Source organism: Lipotes vexillifer, unplaced genomic scaffold (genome assembly GCF_000442215.2).
Source record: "Lipotes vexillifer unplaced genomic scaffold, Lipotes_vexillifer_v1.1 scaffold581, whole genome shotgun sequence".
NCBI lineage: Eukaryota > Metazoa > Chordata > Mammalia > Artiodactyla > Lipotidae > Lipotes > Lipotes vexillifer.
The window spans coordinates 519,641-525,631 of NW_006788182.1; positions in this window are offsets into that span (position 1 = coordinate 519,641).

Sequence of the window (5,991 nt, forward strand, 5' to 3'; positions counted from 1 at the left end):
GAAAGATATACCATGCGAACTCTAATTGTACTGAAGGGGTTATATCTTCTAGAACTTCTTTAGCAATTTCTGGTAGTGTAGAAATTATCCCAATTTTCACTTATCTTAAAATGCCTTTACTTTCACCTACATTTTTCATTAATATCAACATAGACTTCAAAGCAAGAAATATTATCATAAATAAAATAGGGATATTTTATTAAAATAAAAAGCTAATTCATCAGTAAGACATGACAATCTTAAATATACATGCTCCTAGTAATAGAGTTCTAAAATAAGTAAAACAAAAACTAAGTTAAAGAGAGAAATAGATAAATTTACAATTCTGATTGGGGATTTCAATACTCGCTTAGCAATTGATTGAATGAGTAGATAGTAAATAAGCATATAAAACAGCTATTCCACGTTTTAGTATGTTTGACCTTTTGATATTTATAGAACCTTCCAACCAACAACAGCAGAATACACTCTTTTTTCAAGTGCACATGGAGGCAAGAGTGGACATATGAATCATAAGACTCAATATATTTATAAGGATTGGAATCATAAAAAGTATGTTCTCTGACCATAGTGGAATTCAATTCTAAATCAAACAAAAAAAATCTGGGAAAAACATTTAGAAATTAACACACAGCCTAAAAACTGATGGGTTAAAGAATAGATTATAATGGAAATTGGAAAATATTTGGATTTGAATAGAAATTAACATGTAAGATATTAAAACTTGTGAGATTTAGCTAAAGCAGTGCTTAGAAAATGATTGCTTAGTGTAAAGAAGTGTTATCAGTCATGGTCCATTCAGGAGATAGAAATCATACAGCAATTTGAATAATGAAAGTTTAATATAATGGATTAATTGTAACATGGGATTACTGTTGGTTCAGTGATGTGTGGGGTCACAAATGGCCAGGTGACCGTCTCACCTTCTAATTAAATTTAATTATTTCTGTCCCATTCCCTGGTTAGAAATATTTTGCCCATCAGAACTAAGACCAGTGGAGCTAAGGATGCTGGGACAGGAAGAAAAATCCTGCAAGTGAGTTATTAGGTGAAAGGGGAGTAAAAGGAGCCATTACCACTTCCACCCCTTAACTCCTGGACCCATGAATTCTGGCTATATAATTGTCTGATTCAGAACATACACTGATTTAAAACAGAACACTATCATTTTAAGATATCTCAAAACTGGTGGAGTAACTGAGTCATTAGTAAGCCATTCATCTTTCAAATACATCAGCTATTTCTGGATAATGGAATATGCGGTAAGACTAGTTAATTCCATAAGCATGAGTCCATTGCTGTACTTCCTGTATTGTGAAATGAGTTCCTTTACCAGATGCAATGCTACGGGGAATGCCATGATGGTGGTTAAGGCATTCTGAGTGTCCACAGGCAGTAGGACTGTTAGAAAGCATTACGGGTAGGGGAAGTAAATCCGTTTTCAGAATTTGTGTCTATTCCAGCAAAGACAGATTTCTGCCCCCTCCATGATGAAAAAGGTCCATTATCATTAACCTGCCACCAGACTGTTTCTTAACAAGAAATGATGTCATATTTAGGGGTTATTATTGGTTGCTGCTTTTGGTAGATTGGGTGCTCAACAATGATGTTATCCAGGTCAGCTTTGATAAAGGGAAGTCCATATTGTTGAGCCTAATTATAGGTTTCATCTCTGCTAACATGGCCATTTTGTTCATGGGAGCCTTTGAACAAACACTAAGGTAGCTGGGGAGACAGGCTGATTGACATCTACAGTGCATGTCATTTTGTCCATCTGACCCCTGTAAGCCATCATTTTGATTGATGAGCCATAGTGAGATTTTAGGTACCAAAATGTTAGCATAAATTTTGGGCCAGTGTCAAGTAATCCTTGAAAGGTCTTGGTATTTCCTATTACTTGGTGAAGTCACTCTAGTATATGGGTATAGGTCCCTTTGGGGGAAGGTTTGGTGGAAGATTTACAGTGTGTATTTGTATTAATGATGCAGGGTACTTCCTCAAGGAGACTTGGCCTCCCTTTCAGTAAAGGGGCTCTTGATCTTTGAATTGACATAGGTTTGGAAACTGGTTGATAGACTGTGATGCTCCACTGTGTTGACTCAAATCAGGTAATAGGTGTAGTGTTAGCTCTGGTCTCACACACAGTGGATCATTTGGTTCAGGGACTTACCTGGTCATTATTTCCTCAGTTCTCTAATGGAAAATTAAAATAGACATGCTCAGTAACTGGTAGAATTCCCCACAGTGGCTTCCTGACATATAGGCCATGTGGTAGGAAGTGTTAAGTGGAAGCCTCTAGAATTTCCTCCCCCTCAAGATAGTAAATGAGAAGCAATATCACATTACTGTGGGAATTGTAGAGATGAATGGTACCATAAACGACTTGAAAAAGCAGGGGTGATAATACCCATCACATCCCTATTTAATTCCTCCAGTTTGGCCTGTGAATAAGTCAGATGTGTATTGGAAAATGACTATGGGCTATTGTAAACTTAATCAGATTGTGATGCCAGTTGCTGTTGCTGTCCCAGATGTAGTGTCGTTACTGGAGCAAATCCACATAGCATGTCACACTTTGTAAGTAGCTATTGACCTGGATAACTTTTTCTCCATACAAATTTTAAGTACAATCAGAAGCAGTTGCTTTTACCTGGCAGTGCCAGTAGTGTATTTTCAGTCTTGTTTTAGGGCTATGACAATTCTACTGCTCCCTGTCATAATATAGACCACAGAAATCTTGTTTGTTATAACATTTCATAGAATATCACATGTACTAGTGTATTGATGACTGTGCAAATTGGATCTGTTGAACAGAAAGTAGCAATTACTTTGCTGTCTTCATAAGTATGAGAGGGTAATTTATAATTCTATATCAGTCAAGGCCCAATTAGACAAATGTCACTCGGTAATTTGAATAGGGAGTTTAATATAAAGAATTAGTAGCTATAACAAGGAACTGGAGCAATAAGATATTAGATAGTAATTAAGATAATTCTAAAGAATACAAGAATAGCAGATATAAGGAACAGATACTATCCCTAGGGCAAAGATAGGTTATTGTGGGAAATAAATTTTCTCTAGATCTTTTTAGTGATCCTATAAAAACCTCAGTTTCCTGAGCCATGGAAATGCATACACTATCAGAGTAGAAGGTTTGCTTTCATTTCTCCTAGGAACATTTTACTCCTTACAATGAGGATTAGGTCTGACACCATTTGTTTCTTTGATGGTGGAGCTAATTGCTTCCATACAATAAGCTTCTCTTATCTCCCCAAGTGGCTCTTTGTTACATTTCTGGTAAGGCATCTAAGTTGTAGCATTATCTCTCTGCTTGTTTACATTTCAAAAGGGGTGGAACTTGGAGCCATGGAGAAATTTCTAGGTTGTAAAAGCCATAGACACTCTATTATCTTCTTCCTGGAAAGATTTATTTGCATAACAAAAGATTAGAGTAAGGATTCTTTGCATCCTGTCTCCAAAGAGACTCTCAGAAGGAGAGAGAAAAATAATCTCTTTCCTCTGTATAAATGGAAGACATTTATATTTCTCCATCTCTTGCATACAGAATGGTCCTGCCACTTGTGTAGGATACATTTTCCATCTGGTTCTTATCATATCACTTTGCAGGGTTGCAAATGTCGAGAGACTAATGATCCAATATCATTCTGACTGTTGATTGTGTGGTGAGCATAATAAGAAATCTGCTTTGATTCAGAAACCTCATGTGTGCATTCAAGAAAATTTAATAAAGATGAATGTTAAAGACTCAACAAACACCTGAGGAAGAGACAACCCTTCCTGCATAAGGACTAATATCCAGACCTTACTGGAGAGGGCACAGCACCAACCCACTCTATGACAGAGACATTGCAATGTGCCATGCTGGGAGAACTTGGTGGAAATCCACACTTTGGAATGTGACAGAAATCTGCCCTCTAGTGTACTGGGGAAAGTTATTCTGAAGGTAGTGTCTTACTGGAGACACTTTATTATGCAAAGAAGGATGCTGAGGAAAATTGCTTATTTTTGGGTGCTATTAATTGCCATGCACTGCAGAGCTGAATGTTGGAATAGCTCTGCTCATGTTGCAGGAACTTGCTGCTGGTGAAGCCAAGTCATGCTGAAGAAAACTGTCAAATGGAGCATAATGGAAATGGAAAGTCCCTTCTTCCTGCAGTGTGTCTAATAGTGCTCTGAAATGACAAAGCTTAACATTGTACCAGTTGTCACGGGCCCAGCTCAGTTTCTTTAGAGCAAGCAATGAAGGCAAGTTTGACGTTGAAGGGCAATAAATTGATAAATGGCACACAAAGAAAAGTGTAACGTCAATTATATATTGCTCCTTCCACTCAGGAGGCAGCAACTATTACGTTATCAGTCCTTTCACCATAAAAAAAATAATAAAGTGGGAAAAACGTATGAATCAATTGTTTTCAGATTTTAGACAATAGGCAGTGAAAAACTGTGATTCTGGAGAGAATAAAAACACAAAAGTTAAGCTCCATGATTGCCCTGAGCTTTTGCTTAAAGGCTCTTTGCAAAACATGGCATAAGGAAGTAGAGTTTAAGCGTGAGCTGAGGAGACCAATGTTGAAATTTAAGATGGCAATGAGTCTGGAACTTGTGGGGCAGAGTAGCAGAGAAGAGGAAGTTGCACAAAATAAAACCTGCAGAACTATGCATAAGCATCTCTTGGTCTTTTGCAGAATACTAAGGTAGGCGTATGTGGAGTCAGGCATTAGAAGGCTGGCATAGAACTATTATGGGGAAATGTGAGCTAAACAGAGGTTCTAATGTTTACATTTGGCTGCGAGACATTGGTGTCTGACAAACTAGAGCAGAGAAGCTTAGCTGAACATCCTGGGCCCTCAATTGAGACCCTAGTAAGAACTTACCTAAGGAATAGAGCCACTCTAACTCTAAAGTAAAGACTGAGTCCTCCCCTATCAAACAGAGAGTTCAATCAGGTCAAGCTGGACAGGATCCACAAGTAACCTATACACAACAGAACAATGTTCAATGCTAAAAAATGCAGCGCACCACTCATGAAATTCAAAATCTCCAGCATTCACTAAAAAACTACTAGGTAGGGCTTCCCTGGTGGCGCAGTGGTTGAGAGTCTGCCTGTCAATGCAGGGGACACGGGTTCATGCTCCGGTCTGGGAGGATCCCACAGGCAGAACTGCTGGACCCATGAGCCATGGCCACTGAGCCTGCACGTCCAGAGCCTGTGCTCCACAAAGGGAGAGGCCACAACAGTGAGAGGTCCGTGTACCACAAAACAAAACAAAACAAAAAAACTATTAGGTATATGAAGAAGCAGAAAATGTCACTTATAGTCAGAAGAAAATCAGAAGAAAGAGATACATACATGAAAGAGGTGATGGAATTAGCAGGCAGGAATGTTAAAACATTTACAAATATTACACATATATTCAAGGATTAAAAGAAATCATGAATATAATGAGAAAAATGAAAGATATAAAATAACAAATGTGTCTTCTAGACAGAAAAGAAACACATTAGCTGCAAAGAACATTTCACTGGATTAGATTAATAGCAAATTAGGAACTGTAGAAGAAAAGATAATTTAACTTGAAGACAAAGCAATAGAAATTACCCAGAAAGGAAGACATAAATAAAAGTTCAGAAACACAGTTTCAGGAACCTGTGGAAGAAAATTCAAACAACCCAATATAAAACCAATTAGAATCTCAGAAAGAAAGAATAGAGAGTGCAGTAAAAATATTTGGATAAATAACAGCAGTACTATTTTAAAATGATAAAAAATTATAAACCCACACAATAGTGAAGGTCAATGAAGTGCAAGTAAGAGAAACACACACACACACACACACACACACACACACACACACACACACAAAACACATACCAAGACACAGCCAAATCACATTGCTGAAACCAATGAAGAAGAGGAAAACATCTTAAAAGCAGCAAGAGAAAAAAATTATGTATAGAGGAATGTAGAAG